The 17,463-nt window shown below is 38.7% G+C and overlaps 1 protein-coding gene across 1 annotated transcript in view; it reads left to right on the top strand.

Annotated features, from left to right (window-relative positions):
* The window catches only part of RWDD3 (RWD domain containing 3), a gene marked incomplete at its 5' end in the record, with an annotated part of 83,191 nt that overhangs the window by 52,596 nt on the left and 13,132 nt on the right, over window positions 1–17,463 (top strand). The window lies entirely within an intron of this gene.

Consider the following 17,463-nt stretch of genomic DNA (forward strand, 5'->3'; position numbering starts at 1 on the left):
CATATAGAGTAACCTAATATGTGGCCAATTTGGGGGATGTTCAAGTGTTTGAAAAGAATATGTAGCCTGTCAGGTGCAAATACATGTGAATGTGTGTGAGTGTGAATAAGTGTTTAGCTTGCTAATTGTATAATTAGATCATCGGTATCCTTACTATTTCTGTCCTACTTGACCTTCGATTGCTGATAAATTGTAAAATGTTCTCCTGATTATGAATTTGTCAGTTTCTCCTTGCATTTTTATCCATTTTGCTTTATATATTTTAAAGCTTTGTTTCTGTCCGTGTTACCATGTTTTAACAATATATCTTTCCTTATGTCATTTATTTTGTAATTGAATTATTTTTAAAAAATTATTTTTAATTTCAAACATCTACAAAAGTATAGAAAATAGTATAATAAAGCCCATACTATTACTCAGCTTCAACAATAATAAAAAAAAAGAATAATAGAAAAACAAGCACTGTACAACTTAAAGATACAGAAGCCCCTTAATCTCCTCATTTGTGTTGCTACCTAGTACACTCTCATACTTCTATCCTGAATTTTTTGTTACTCGCCCTTACTTTTAATAACTTTTTCATTAATATAAGCATCGCTAAATTATTGTTTAGTTTTACCAGTTTTCATCTCCATATCTAGTAGATTAACTTTTAAGCATCAGTTTTAAATGTCCTTTTTTATGTTTAATCATGGTATTTACATGATATATCTCCATTCTTTTACTGTCAACCTTTCTGTATCCTTATATTTAAGATGTCCTTATTTAGGCAACATATAATTAAATTTTTATTTTTTCATCTAGTTGGACAAACTTTGTCTTTCAATCGAAGTATTTAGTCCATGTACATTTAATATAATTACTGATATATTTGGAATTCTATTTACTGGATATAACAACAGCCTTAACCTAATAAAGTCTAATGTAAATTATAGTTTTACCACTTCCCAGACAATGCTAGGATTTAAGAACACATTAAATCCATTTATCCCTTTCTGCTGTTTGATTTACTGCTGTCATACATTTATTTTAATTTTATATGTATGTAAACTTCACCACATGTTATTATTGTCATTTATATATTTGACTCCTGTTGCTCTTCATTCTTTCCTGCATTTCTGTCTTTCCATCTGGGATCATTTTCATCTTGTCTAAACTCCTTCAGCATTTCTTTTAATAGGGATCTGCTGACAACAAACTTTTTTTGATGCCTTTATGTTTGAAGGATATTTTCATTGTGTATAGACTTCTAAGTCGTCAATAATTTCTTCCAGCACTTCATGATATCATTCTGTTTTCTTCTGGCTCCTATGGTTTCTGTTGAGAACTTAGTTATCATTGTTGTAGTTTCTTTGAAGGTACTATGCTTTTTTGTCTGGCTGTTCTTATGGCTTATTCTTTGTCTTTGTCATTTGGCAGTTTTACTATGATGAGACTAGTAATGTCTGTATCCTTCTTGGGATTTGATATTGTTCATCTGTTTGGAAATTTCTCAGACATTACCTATTCGAACAATGCTTTTGCCTCCATTTCTCCTCTAATCTATTTCTGTACTTCTGGAGCTCCAGTTACACTTAGAACTTTGCCGTCTCCCATGTGTCTCTTTCACTTTTTTCTATATTTCCTTCTTTTTTTTTTTTTTTTTTTTGTCCTTTGGTCTGAATATTCTCTGCCAACAGAGAATACTAGTATTTAGTATCTTACAGTACTAATCCTGTTCTTATTTGTGTTTAATCTGCTAGTAAGCTCATCTGTTGAGTTCTTAGTTTTAATTACTGTATTTTTCAGTTTTAGAATTTCCACTTGATTCTCTTCTTATGGATTCTATTTCTCTGGTAAGGGTATCTTTTCATCTATTTTTTAAAAACATATTAATCCATGTTTCTGGATCATCTATGGCCTTTTTTTTTTTTTAATAAGTTTATTTATTTATTTTTGGCTGCGTTGGGTCTTCGCCGCTGCACGCGGGCTTTCTCCAGTTGCCAGAGTGGGGGCTACTCTTTTTTGCGGTGCGCGGGCCCCTCATTGCAGTGGTTTCTCTTGCTGTAGAGCACCGGCTATAGAGCGCAGGCTCAGCAGCTGTGGCGCACGGGCTCAGCTGCTCCGTGGCATGTGGGATCTTCCCGGACCAGGGCTCGAACCCGTATCCCCTGCATCGGCAGGCGGACTCCCAACCACTGCGCCACCAGGGAAGTCCCTGGCCTATTTTTACTTTCTTTCTTTCTTTTCTTTTTGATCTGATTTCTTGGTATATCTGGTAATTTTTTTATTGAATGCCAGACATTTTGCATGAAAAATTGTAGAGGCTCTGGATGACGCTATTTTTCTCTAGAGGAAAATACATTTTATAAAATGGTAGGCAGCTAGAATAGGAACAGAACAACTCAGTCCAATCAGTATATGACTGAAAAGTCTGGGTTTCAGAATTTTTAAGGTTCTAGAGTCATCTGCCTGGGTTCAACTTGCAGGCTGGATAATCTTGGGCAAGTTTTATAATATTTCTGTTCATCAATTTTCTCATTGATAGCACAGGGTAAATAATAGTACTTTCCTCACAGCATAGTTAAGAAGATTAAATGAGTTAATATATAAAAAGTACTTAAACTAGTACCCAACACATAGAAAATGTCCATTAAGTGTTTGCTAGTGTAGGTATTAATTTTTGCCTAAGGCCAAAATCATCTCCTTCTGTTACTGCATTTAACAAATATTAATTGGAGTGGCTACTGGTAGAACTCAAAATGTGGAGAAAGATTAGACCTTGTTAGAGGATAGGATCAGGAAATAGGGTAGAATTAAAAGCTCTTGCTATATTGAAAACAGAGTCAAAGAGGTAATGTAAGCATCTCAGTGTTGGTCTATGGTTAGCTCAGATCATTTCCTACATGTAATTCAGTCAGTTCCCACAGTGCTAGGTGAAGTTTCAAGGTGCAAGTCTATTTCAAGAACTGGTCAGTTTTTTACTTGCTGTCTCTGGAGTGGACTTGAGGGGTGGTTAGAGTCAGCAAAGCTCAGGAAGAGGGAGTGAATAGCCTCTAATATTCTCCCCATTCTACCTCTCAGGCTTTGACTTCATTTCCTTTTGGAGTGGTGCATTCTTGATCTAGGAACTAGGAAAAATGTTCTATCAAACCACAAATTAGACACAGTTTCATCAGAGAAGTTCCTAACTGATGTTTCGTCCTTGCTCTTACAAGAATCGTCCTAGTAGGATCATTCCAGTTTGATCGGATTCAAGGTACATGATTATGCCACAGACACTGTACCTGAAGCAATCTGTGTTGTTTTTGTTTTTTTTTTCAATTTGTGTTTTGACTGGCGATAAATTGATAATCACCTAGCCGGCTAAGCCAGTCCAGAGAGGCAGTTAATATGGTGAAACTTCAATAAAGTCGGCTGTCAATGCGATAGATGTTACAGGTGAACTACTTGATCTCTCACTGCAATCCTTTGAATCTCTGTTATCCATCACTCTATAATACATGTGTTTAGCAGGGAAATAGGCTTCTGAAATCTCACCATCCAAGTAAGCCTCCACAATAACATTTCTAAGTCTGACACGCAAGTCTCAACAACACTGTCAGAACGCTAGTTAGCTCTCAAATTTAGTGAGGTGGGCTTCCCTGGTGGCGCAGTGGTTGAGAGTCCGCCTGCCGATGCAGGGGACACGGGTTCGTGCCCCGGTCCGGGAAGATCCCACATGCCGCGGAGCGGCTGGGCCCGTGAGCCATGGCCGCTGAGCCTGCGCGTCCGTAGCCTGTGCTCCGCAACGGGAGAGGCCACAACGGTGACAGGCCCGTGTACCGCAAAAAAAAAAAAAAAAAAAAAAAAAAAAAATTTAGTGAGGTGACGTAAATTTACAGAAGGGTGGCAAGAAACTGAAGAGTGTTCCTCTTTGTGCTCTTGGACAGTAAAAAAATTTTAGAAGCATAGCCTCCGCAGTCCCCTTACCAGTCGGACTTTTGAGTAGCAGGTTTTGGTACAAAGTTTCTGAGATTTTCCTTTGGCTAAGTCTTAAGTGGTACAAAGTGGAGTAGATGAGTTTACAGAAGGTACAGCTTTATTGCATGAATAGAAGCAAAACTTTGACGAAGCAAATAATACTGAAAGATATTTTTTATTTAGGAAAAAGGATTTCATTTTTTTTAGTTATCCTGTACTTGGTTTCATTGTCAAAATGAGTTATCACCTCAGTAATTCTTCCTGGAGAACTTGTAACACACAAAGGCCAAAACTCAAGACTAAAAACCAGTCATGGCCCTCCTTAGCATTTCTAGGGTGTTACTTTTTATGAAGAAGACACTCTTCCTGTGGCATATTTTGAATTTATATGAACATTCTAATGAATGATCTTATTGTGTGTGGTTCAATTTCCTGAGGAAAGAATTTTCTTCTGTTTAATCTCAGGAAATAGGATCAGTTCTGCCAAAGTTATTATAGAGCCCAAGGAAACATTTCCTATATTTAAATTAAGCAACTTTAAAATTGCTTAAAGGGGTCTTACTAATTAGAATTCCAGTAGAGAAAGCTTGGGAAGGTTTCAGAGTGCTGTATCTGAATCCACTTCTCTTCTACTCCTGATGGGAATTTTGAAGGGATTTTGCATAGTTTCCCTAGGTGGTCAGTTACAGACCTACTTTACCCAATAATTTTTTTTTTCCGGTACGCGGACCTCTCTCTCACTGTTGTGGCCTCTCCCGTTGCAGAGCACAGGCTCCGGACGCGCAGGCTCAGCGGCCATGGCTCACGGGCCCAGCCGCTCCGCGGCATGTGGGATCCTCCCTGACCGGGGCACGAACTCCTGTCCCCTGTGTCGGCAGGCGGACTCTCAACCACTGTGCCACCAGGGAAGCCCCCCCAATAATTTTTGAATTCATTGTTCTCAAATATCAAAATGCACGAAGGAAAATATATTCTTTAAGCTACGGTATACGACAGTGATTCAACCAAAGGTTTCTTACAGTTTAGAAAAAAAAAAATTGGCTCTCCTCATCTTTATTCAGAATAGTCTGGAAGAAGTGTGTAATCAAAACCTTCTGAAGAAGTGAACTCTTTATGACCGCAAGCTCCATGAGGACAGGCACCCGCATGGTACTCCCTAACTTCTCTCAGAGCAACATGCATGATATTTTGTGCAAAATTAATGTTCATTGAATGTGTGATTAAATCTACTGATTTATATTTCTTAGAGAAATACTTCTCAGGTATTCCAGAGCATTCTGATGATTTTGAAAAAGATGGATTGTTTCACGCAATCTTTAGGCTGATTGACTTGTAGTTGACTTCTCATAACAGTAGGACTTTCCTAGTGTCAGTAGAATGCAGCTAGCTAACAGACTGTTTGCTTTGGTTTCTGACCCTATCCTAACTAAATTTAATATAAGGTCTGAGAAGCAGGGGAGGCAAGAATAGATTAAAAAAATTTTTTTTAACATAAAATGCATTATTATTTCTAAAAGTAAAATTATATCTAACATGGTAATTAAAGCAAATTTTTACACTTATTAGAGGCATTGTATAATATTTTTAATCACACTAATAAGCAGTAAGTTGAAATGTTCAGAAAAGAAATAGTAATAACAGCTAATACTTATTGACTATTTAGATGAGCCATATCTTAGCCACTGGAAATATTACCTTTTAAAACTTGTTCACATTTTCCATTTTTTATTCAACAGTTTGCTTTCTCATAAAGTGACCAACTATGTTTTAGGCCCAGCTTAATCTCTTTCAGTCCTAGGTATGTGGGCCTATGCTAATTTTCATAGTCATATTAGCATCTACCTTATGTTTCTAAGCCACATTCAGTTCTCCATTCCAGAACCTCTTCAGTCATTGGACTCTGAAGAATCTGAAGAGCTCATCAAGACACTTCATTTTGTTAAATGTTCCCAGTGAGCCTTCATGTGCTCTGTGGAATTCCATTAATTTGGAACTCAATGTCATGCCATTCAAACAGGGCCAGCTCAGAGGGCAGTCAGAGGAATTCACAGAAAGAAAGAAGCTAGAACACCCAAACACAGAGGAACATAGAGGGGTAACTAAACCAGTATTGTTAATTTACCAGAGAGGATGGACTTAAAGGGATATTTAAACCATTTTAAACCTCTTTGTATGAAAAAGCTGATAGACAAATTTATTGGATTTGGGGAAGAAATATGGTTCCTGCATCATGACTGCACAGTGACAAAGTGGTGAGCAGATAAGCAAGAGAGCAAAAGAATGCTCTTTCTTCATACTATCTAGGGCTGGTGCACAGTGAGCTTCCAGTAACTTTTGTTGAGTGAATGAAAGCAATTTCTATGAAGGGAGACGTTTTAGGACACTAGACCAAAATACCATAAACACGATTATCTCAGAAGACCATTAACTCTGGATTTACTTGTGCAAATGAGAAGTGAGAGGTCAAAGGGGATAAGTGATAACCGAATGTTTGCTCTGTCTGGATTCAGTGTGTACACCCACTAGCATACTTTACAACATGAAGGAGGCTGGTATAAATAGGTGCCTGTAGAGCCAGTTAGGCTTTTGTTTGATCCTTAAAACTGTTTTGTTTGTCCTATACCCAGTAATACCACTATATGGGAACAGTCACGTGGCATAATCTTAGACAAGTCACTTGACTTGGATTTTTCACCTGGAAAGAAATGGGGTTGTAACAGGTGAGCCTTGAAATCTTTTTGAGCTATAATCTTGGATTTTCTCCTTTCTTTCCCCTTTTCTGTTGCTTGCAACCCACCTCCACTAACTGGGTTTTGTGTATATTGGTGTATACAGAGTTTCTGATTTTTTTTTTTTTTTTTGCGGTACGCGGGCCTCTCACCGCTGTGGCCTCTCTTCTTGCGGAGCACAGGCTCCGGACGCGCAGGCTCAGCGGCCATGGCTCACAGGCCCAGCCGCTCCGCGGCATGTGGGATCTTCCCGGACCGGGGCACGAACCCGCGTCCCCTGCATCGGCAGGCGGACTCTCAACCACTGTGCCATCAGGGAAGCCCCAGAGTTTCTGATTTTAAAATGATCTGCAAATGGAAGGAGTAGAGAAAGAAAATGAGAGATCGATTTGGGTTAGGTGGTGAAGTATAAAGGGGCAGTTGAAGGAAGACTGATTCCCTGTTCCCTTATTTTAAGGAGTTTAATAAAGTGGAGAATAGATTCCCCAACAGGAAAGACAGAGCAATGGTTTCCTTTCTGCCTCCAGGATCTTACATAATGTTTCTGGAAAGGCCTGTGTGCATCTCATCTCTGGCAGCCCTTGAGCGGGAGGGCATTCCCCAGCTGGTTCCTGTTCCCCACCTGGACTCACACACTTGACAAAGGAGCCGCCCACTGCTCTCTTCTAGGAGGCCTGGGACAAATTTTTTAAGGTGGGATGATCTTTGAGAAAGGGAACAGTAGGCTGCTGTAACCCCTCAGCTAACATTTGCCTCTATTTATTTATTCCTCTAGGTTAAACAAAGATTTGCTTTTCCTTATTTTACGAATTACGCTATTGGTTCCGAGTTAGTATGACAGGGAGGAGGGGTTATTGAGTATATTGGCTTGAATTCTCACTTTTTGAAAGCAATCTATCCTGTAATTATTTCATATATCAGTGAGTTTTTTGCATCATTATTTCCAGTGAACACTGGAATGTGTATGGAAAAATTAGTGTACATCTGAAAACTAATTCTTTAAAAATTATGACTAGCACCTTACTGTACTTTAGGAGCTTCATGGATTTTAAAAAGTAGATTTTTAAAAATTAGATTAAAAATGTAAATTAGCTATAACCTCCAGTAAATTAGGAAACCCATGCCTCTGATAATACTGTTTACTTGGGACTAAAATAAAGCCTAGTATACCTATCTACTTCTTGGGTCATAAGACATCCAGTCACAGTCGAATACCAATTGGGGACACCATTAGAACTCTACTAAAGAATCAAAAACTATAACTGGGGATCCAATAAAAATGCACAGGTGATCTCAGTAAAAGAAGTCTTGGCATGTGGAAGATGGTCAATAAATATTTACTGACAGAATAAAACTGAAGAAACTGATAACTGCGTGCTGGGGATAAGGTTTGTGATGCTAACTCTGTAAAGCACAGCAAAAAGTAGACAAATACTTGTTTAGGAAACCACAGTGTAGAGAACATGTGGACTTGAACTAAGTGTCATAGATTAGCTCAGCCTCTGCTACAGACGTGTGTCTGTAGACAAGTTATTTCACCTCCGTGGGTTTCATTTTCCTCTCTGTAAAAGGAAGAGGTTGTCTGGTTTTCAACCTGTGGTTTTCTTTTTTCAAATTACGTCTTCTGAAGAATTCTAATATACACAGTAGGTAAAAGCAGACTGTCTTGGGTTGAATCAGGTGAGTCAGCCTGGAGCCCTGCCTGCTCTGCCCCCCATCCCACCAAGACCCCCACCACACACAGTTTGAAAGCGATTGGGCTTAAAGACCTGTCCTCTCCAGCTGGGACATTTGTGTGTTAATAATCAGTGTTACAAATAACGTCTGGAGGCCAGTGGAGGGTATTTGAGGGCATATTTTGAGAAGTACTTCTTTAGCGTGTTGTCTTCGACCCTCAAACTTATCCTGGCCCCGGTGTCTGTAACTCACTTGGTGGCCTCAGTCTACGTTGTGTCCTACACCTGAACCCTGGGAGTGAAGCAAGCCCCCCCCTCACTGCCCATATCCAATGTCACTAATTGCTCTCTGTTGGTGCCTCTGACTATTTCTGACCCTTTCTTCTTCAACCCCATTTCCACCACCAGGATCCAGGTCCTCATCCTCTTTCTCTTGGACAATCACAACAAATCCCTGACCAGTCTCATTCTTCCCCAGCTGTGTCAGTCCTTAAATAAGTCTTTTCATTGTTCCCCGTGGCCTATAGGACCATTCCAGTCTCCTTAGGAGGGCAGACAAGGCTCTCCATGGCTGTCCTTACCCTCCTCGCCAGCCTCTACCATTCTACCATGTCATTCACCACCTTGTACTTTATGCTCTGGCAGTATCAAGCTGCCTGTAGTTCTTTGAATACACCTCGGAGTTTTACACTTTCACCCTTGGGTCAGTGCTTCTCCTCCAACATTGCCCTCTAACCCTCTTTTCTGTAGCTAATTTCTAATATTTCTGTAAGATTTCATGCAAGAGTCACTCCTATAGAAAGCCAGCTAAGTGCCCCACTGTGTCTTTTAGGACTCTGCACGCTGCTACCACAATCTGTTAAAATTATCTAGGCAGATCTGTCTCCGTCACTAGATTGTAACTCATTGGAGACCAAGTATTATTTCTTCTTATACCTCTTATTCCCCAGTGTCAAATACAGTGCTTGGAGTCCATTAGGTAGTCATTAAGTGACCTACATGGGATGATCTACGGTCTTAACACATTAGCTCACTCATTCAGTTTCACCTGAGATCACCCAAGAGATCCAAGTGACCTCGGGGACAAGTGACAGGCTACTGTGAAGCACAATACTTTCAATATTTAAAAACCACTTTTCATATAAATTCATATTTATCTATTCCAGTATTTATCATAGAGCTATTTTAAGCTTTAATAATACCATTTGCTTTTCCTTTTAATAAACTGCATCATTTAAGAAAAGTCAAAATACACAAGTGACAGATGTTGACTAAATTTACTCAAGTAAACTTTTGGGTCTTTTGAGTTAATTTCCAATTGTTCCTTTGTCCTAACATGAGCCTCATGCAGGGTGAATGCTCACCAGGTCCCCCAGCCCTGGCACACTTGAGAATCTCAGCCAGGAATGCAAACTTCTTCAGGATATCATTCTCCCTCTGCTTGCCTAGCACCAGGGCCACCTGGAGCCGTTACGGCATCTTTGTGTGAATTAGGAAAAAGCAACCTCTCTGCAGTGATGCAGCCCCAAAGGCACAGGGCTTTAGCAACAGAGCCATGCCTTTGCGCTAAGAAAAGGTGACTGTGTTCTAGGCAGAGGGCCCCACAGGAAGGGGAGCCGGATTTGAGCCCCTCTATCAGGTACCTTTGTGAAGCAAAGACTTACCCTGCCTATGCAAGGAGCCACCTGGCTCCCCTTGGCCCCCAAGTGATAATCTGTGGCTGCCAACTAAGCAGGAAAAGGAATATCACGGTCTCTCTGAAGGGCATTTTCTGGGCTCTCTTGTTAAGTCCAGCTTGCATTTTGATGGGGCCAGACAGTGGCTTTATGAGCTCCTACCAAGAGAACTCCTTCCTTTGCACACAGTTGTCACTTTGTATAGCTCATTTTGCTAAGTGACAAGGCTGAATCTGTCACAACAGGAGCCAAACAAAATGGTGATCGCCGGCTTGCGTGTGTGGAGCCTCCTCGTTTCACGCACGCACTGTGTGGTAAGCATTCTTCACGAGCAGTTAATTGGTCTTCTTGCATAAAATGAATGTGACATTTGAGACAGATGTTTATTGTTTGTGACATATATATATTTTTCAAAACTCCAGCTACTGAAATTGGCCTAAATTACCATCATAAAACACAGCCTTTGTACATTCAGGGTCTTTTCTGATCTCTGACCCGTGGGAACAGCATGCAGATGTGGTAATATACACATGGATATACTTTTCTTTTTATTGACAGAATGGATGGAGTTTCTTTAACAACTGTGCTCAGGCTGAAACAACTGCTGAGTTCCACCAGGGGCTGCTGTTGAACTTCTAAAAAAACCCCATATTTTGGAGGAGAAGGGGGGTGGTAGTGGATGGGGAGGGAGGGATGGGAATGGGGGAAGAGGAATAGGAAAAAAAAAAAAAGTCTTGGAAGAAAACCTGACATTTCTGTCTGAGGTGGAGCATGCTTTGCTGATGCCACACATGGAATGTTTCGGAAGTGTCAGTAATAAATACTTCTCTCAGAAATCTTCATATTCTAAATCTCTGCATATCATACCCCAAGGAGAGTCATACAAAGACATAGCTGTCAGGGTCTAATTTTGGATCTGAAAACTATGGCGGTTGTCAGGCATCTTTTCCCATGAGTGATATTTATCTTCTCTCACAAACAAACTGAGTGCAGCGTTTTTAATTAATTTCCAGTGTGTCCCGTGATAATTTCCCCCCCTACTATATTAATATGATGATTTAAACCTTCATTCAGAGGCAGACTTTCAGTTGAAAATCACTAAAGGTTTAGTGTTATCAATAAGCTACATGTACATTGGTTTGTAGGGAATCAATAAAGTTGCCCTTTCCTTCATTTTTATTTTTAGAGGCATCAGTGGGATTTTATCTCTTTTAAGTATATTAAGGAAATCACGAGTGAGCTGATTTTGTAATTTTTCTTCTTTTGATTGGAGGCAGTACTTAGGCTGTTTCTCTTATTGCGTGTGGAAGACTTACTTTAAGAAAACTTCTCAATTTGATGATGAGGAGTGAATTTTCTTCTTTAAAGTATTCCCATCAGAGAAACTTAATTTCTTTTTTATATAAAGGAACCAGAAATAGACCATTGAAAGGGGCATATCCCTGAAATATACAAATCAGATGGGGACAGCAAGTGAATAAATCTCTTCTTTCCTTGTCCAATATCCCTCTTAATAGAAAATGTGGAATAAAAAGCATGCCATCATAAAAATTCTAAGGATAGGAGTAAGATGAAGTTATGATGCATGTTTCTTAAATAGCATATTTTTTAAACAAATGGAAATGAAAGTTATGTCTTCCATAATAAGAAGTCATGTTGGGAAGAATTTTATTTATTTTTGGCGATGCTTATATCTTTATTCAATATTATTATACTCTTAGATTAAAGGTTGCCTCAAATTTCATAACAATTTTTTTCTCAATTCACCTTTAAGATATTTGATTACTGGGGTGATAGGGCAGTTCTTGAAGAAATATTTATCTTTCTCTGTAAAGGACATTCAAACACCATTGGAAAATCATGGCAATAAAAGGTAAATTCCTACAGTATTATATAAGGCTTTTAATTATTGGCAATCAGAATATTAAATCCTTGGAAATGCATGAAACTCCTTATAGGACTGGAGCTTACATTTGTGACTTTTTTTTTTAATGTATTTGGATGTGTTTCTTGCCTTCTCTCTCCAAATCCCAGCATCCACTATATAAATGCTTTTCCTAGATCCATTAGGAACATTTAATAACCAAATATCTATGTAGTGAGAATGGAATTTTTAAGGTTCAATTGTTCTGTTAATAACAATCTGTATTTTTTTCCTGTCTTGCAACTTGCCTTTAAGCACCACAAAAATCAACCTTTAAACACAGATTGATTCTGACAGCTTTTATTTTACTTGATTTCCAAGAATTGTTATAGAAATGCTTCTTAATTGAAATAGTTCTCCTGTTTGGCTTTTATTTTATTGTCCTTTACTTCTTGACATCTTGTACATTAAATCAGAGGCTGTTTTAGAGACATGAAATGACAGCTTTTTCAGAGCCCGATTCTGGATCCTGATAGATCTGCACTTCTCAAAGCAGACAGGCTGCTCTCGACAGCCTCCGAGAAGATTCCTGCATGATGGGCACGTCACCTGGAAACACAACCATAAACTGCAGGTTAATCACTAAGGACCAACTTGTGTCAATTCCCCATTGCCCTGCTCCCCGTCTAAGAGGAATAAAGCCAAGAACTATTTTTTCTTTGCTATTTAATTTAACAGAATCTGGACTCAACTTTAGTTTGAAATTATATTTTCATCCAGGATGGAAAGGCTACTCACGTAATTTAGTAGTGTGTTGTAAAGAAAAATCAAAGCGTCCTCATGGAATATTTTCCCCCATTGTATCTCCTGTGACGAGAGAACACATAAAGTGAATGAGATGTGACACAGGCGTGCACGGAGAGCACATTTGTTACACTGAAATTCTGAGGAAAATGCTATTTGTGTTACTGTTGTTTTGGAGTTAGAAAAGGGTTATTTGGGAAAAGATATATATTCATATCAGTCAGTAGGAATGAAATGAGACAAGATGCAAAAATATGAGAGTGCAGGGAAGAGCCGTGCAACAGACCAGACCAGTCCTCTTCCGAGATAGAAAGCAAACATTTGATAATGGGAACGCTAACAAGATGAGTATTCTAGATTTGTTTTTTAGTTCTACCTAACTCTTTGTAACTTTACAATGTAAGAGTCAGAAATTGGAGCCAATTACCATAATATGTGGTGGTTTGGTGGGAGCATGTTCTACATCAGACAGTTAAAAGGTTTTATTGCTATTAGGAGCATGTTAATGCTCTTGATAATGTCTCTACTTGCATTGTAATGTCTCTTGTTGAAGTATGGAATTCTTTTATCTTCTTATTACATTATGCAAAAACTTGAATTGAAAAGATATTTGTAGGAACATTTAAAGTAGTGCATCAATCAGCTTCAAAGAAGAGCAAATGTTCTCGGAATAGCTTATAAAAGGATAACTGTCAATTTTATTTTGGATGAACAAAGGCGGCAACGTAAAAAGCACTTTATTGTAAAAGCATACTGTGCAATTCAATAAATATGCAATATAAATATAAGAGAGAAGAAAGTTCATAGTTATTAGATGACTTAAATGTAATTTAAGTAATACTTTTAAAATGCAACTAGCAGTGAAGTACTCTTTTTCTACTGGTTCCGAGTTCTAGCCTCTGAGGCCCCGTTAGGTGATAACTTAACTCTCTCTGATAACGTAAGAATTGGAATAGATTAGTCATGGTCCTGTTTTTAATATATCTTGGGAAGATACAGAAAAGAGCGTGTGTGGAAAGGGTTAGAAAAAATTTTAACAACTACTTAATGATGCAAGCTTTTCAAAATGATTTGTTCTTATCTGCATGGTGTTCAGTTGTTTCTCATTCTGTCTTTGCTGCTATAAGACAATTTTGCATTTGAACGTAATGCTATCGTGACTTGAAATAGCATTCCCAAGTGTTTTATGTTTGTTAGAAAAATCCTTTAGCAGACTAATTTCTGGACTTTCTAAATTAGGGGTGCTTTGTTACCTTTTATATAAGGGTGCTTACATCTTTTCTTATAATTAGAAATATTTTTCTTATTTTAGATAGATGGATTTTTAACTGTAAGCGCTAAACATATAACCTTGTTTTCAAACGTGTTTCTAAGGTAATAAACTTTAGCCTGATAAGTGCTGCAGAGATGACTCTTTTTGATAAGGTTTAAGAATCTTCAAAATGAACTATTCAAAAAAATAGATCCAGCATACAGAAAACATTACATAAGCTTTCAGAGTAGAAAAAAAATCATCTACAGAGGGCTTCCCTGGTAGCACAGTGGTTGAGAGTCCGCCTGCCGATGCAGGGGACACGGGTTCGTGCCCCGGTCCGGGAGGATCCCACATGCCGCGGAGCGGCTGGGCCTGTGAGCCATGGCTGCTGAGCTTGCGCGTCTGGAGCCTGTGCTCCGCAACGGGAGAGGCCACAGTAGTGAGAGGCCCTAGTACCGCAAAAAAAAAAAAAAAAAAAAAAAAAAAAAAAATCATCTGAAGAACTCAGTTTTTCTATGATTTCTGTTTAGATACATACCTATACGCACCTAAGTATGGACAGGCAGCTCCTTGCACGTGGAAGGCACTTGATAAATATTTGTTGATTAAGGTTAAAATTTAAAGAGAAAAAATTCCAGTCATTAAGTATGTCTTTTATTTTGTAACCTGACAAAGGGATGCTAATTCCTTGTTAAATATAGCAATATAAAATTTCTCCCAGACTCAGGCCTTTTCGACATTCAGAAAACTTCATTTGAAGTCAAGTAACCAGGTGAATTCACTCCCCACACCATTGTAGCTTGTAAAATTATATTAATGCTTGTTACATTTCTAAGAAATAATCTTTTTTTTTTTTTTTTTGCGGTACGCGGGCCTCTCACTGTTGTGGCCTCTCCCGTTGCGGAGCACAGGCTCCGGACGCGCAGGCTCAGCGGCCATGGCTCACGGGCCCAGCCGCTCCGCGGCACGTGGGATCCTTGCGGACTGGGGCACGAACCCGCATCCCCTGCATCGGCAGGCGGACTCCCAACCACTGCGCCACCAGGGAAGCCCGATCTTCATTTATTTTAAAACTGCAAATATGGCACCTTGTAATAAGAAATCAGTTCATAACTTTATTTGTAACATCATTTTACTAGTGACTTATTTCTCATTGCTGTTGTACGTGACGCCTAATTAATTCAAATAATTTTCTCCTCCTTTCAGTGGGTTTCATCCAGACTCTTTGTAGGAAACTGTACTCAGTCTGCTGCTACTTTCTGATATGCCCCGTTTTCTCATGCTTCCATTCTCTTGGCCTGTTTGGGAACACTCTCATTTTGAAAGTACAAGGAAAATTATCTCATAAAATTATCTCATAAAAAATTATCTCATAAAAGGAGAATTATCTCATAAAGAAATTTAATAACAACAGAACTTCGGAGATTTCGAAAATGTAGAATTCTTAAGTTACTGAACTATGGGAAAAGCTGTAATTTATAACCAGCAAGTTAGTATGTTGTACACATCTGTGTACTGTTTCAGAAAATAAAGGTTGTTACCATAGCAACTCCACATAATATGGAACATACGTTATTTGTGAGATGCCAGGCTTCGTGTTGCAAAAAAAAAGAAATCTCCCTCCTCATGGCTGCTCTCTGATGTTTCAGGGGTTTCTACCTTTTCTTTACCATTACAAGGGATTCTCTTCTTTCATGTCCTGTTATTTTAAATATTTTTGTTATTTTCAGTTTCCCATACTTTTAGAGTTTGTCAGCTAAATTGATACGTTTGCAGAGTACTGCTATGATTTGGTGACCACCACTGAGATATTTTGTCATCTAGTCTTATTTTAATTTTAAAGAAATTCTGGTTAATTTTTTAGATATAGCAACAAGTGCATATTAAAGACACATGTAGCTACTGTGAATACAACAGGTAATGTAACATTTAGTTTGAGTTGACCCATTTAGGGTTTTATAATTTTGTATTGCAAAACCATTATGGTATTTAATCTCTTTTAAAAAATAAAAATGTCACAAAATATGTACCTACTTATGGATGTCATATTTCATTTGAAAATTTGCATGTCATATTTAATTTCATTTGAAATAATTGTTTAGACAGTATTGATCATTTTATGATGAGAAAATTGAACTCCTTTATGAAGGAGAGGTTTCCAGTCTTTCTTGTTAAGTGGTAGTGTCGAAGAATAAGAGAGTTGCAAAAATTTCTGAAATCTCAATTATAGGTAGAATAGTGAATCAATAAAAGAAACAAGGTAATAATAAAAAATAGGGTACCCTTCAATATGGCTGGACAAGGGATCAGAATGTCCAACTAGTTAGAAATAAATGTCTAAAAACAACTTAACACTTTCAAACAATCCAGAGATTTTTTTTATATGTAGAAGCATCTGACATGATTGAATTTCTTGTGCGTGGTGACTTTTTAGTCTAGCTTTAATATATAATCGCGATCACTGACATATTTTATCAGGTTAGAGGTTTCCTGGGGAGCAGCATCTGAGTTTCCCTTTGCAACAGACAGGATGCAGGGTACTAGCTCTCCTTAGATACAACTACCTCTGTATCTTCAGAATAATGTGTCATAAAAATGTTCCATATCAATCCTAAAAGCAAAACACTTCTGGTGAAAACTAGCAGAATGAATAATGCCTTTCCTTTCTTCAAAAAAACCTTAATAGTTAAATCAATACAAATTTATTAAACATCTACCATGTGCCAGGCACAGTTTTGGGGATGTAAAGATGAATAAATACTTCCCTGTCTCCAGGGAATGCGCCAATCTGGTCAGAGAGAGAAGGGCACCACCGACCCAGTGCAGCATGTGCTGTGACCTAGTTCTCCGTGGGCCTCACCTGTCAACAACAACCAACAGCAGCAACAATAACAGCCAACATTTATTGAACACATTTTTTGACAGGCACCTCGGGTGCATTTTGTAATTTAATCCACACAACAGTGCTCTGAGGGTTTTACTCACAAGGAACTGAGGCTTAAAGAATCTGAGTAGTAACTTGCCTAAGGTTATACAGTTGAGTTGGGATCCTTGAACCTGTTATACCTGAGATAATACATCTTGACTACTTGTCCCCATCTGCACCGCTGCCATCCTCAGCCACGGCACCTTCCTCTCTCCCTGGGCTCTATGGCATCTGTCTAGTTGGTTTCCCTGCTGCCACGTCAACCCTATGGTCCATCTCCGCACAGCTCCCAGAGTGGAGAATATAAATCAGATCGCATGTCTCCCTTGCTTGGACAATGGCTTTCCATTACACGTCGAATATAACCCAAGTTCTTTGCCATGGTTTGTAGTGTCCTACAGTTTGCTACCCCTCAGCACCCCTTAACTTTAGTTCCCACTGCTCTCTCTCAAGCTCATCGGCTAGGCTGTAGACCGGCAATCAGCACACTTTTTCTGGAAAGGACCAGATAGTAAATATTATAGGTTTTTCAGGCCATACAGTTTGTGTTGTAACTACTCAACTTTGCTATTACAGCACAAACGCAGCTGC

The sequence above is a fragment of the Stenella coeruleoalba genome (genome assembly GCF_951394435.1).
Source record: "Stenella coeruleoalba genome assembly, chromosome: 1".
Classification (NCBI taxonomy): domain Eukaryota; kingdom Metazoa; phylum Chordata; class Mammalia; order Artiodactyla; family Delphinidae; genus Stenella; species Stenella coeruleoalba.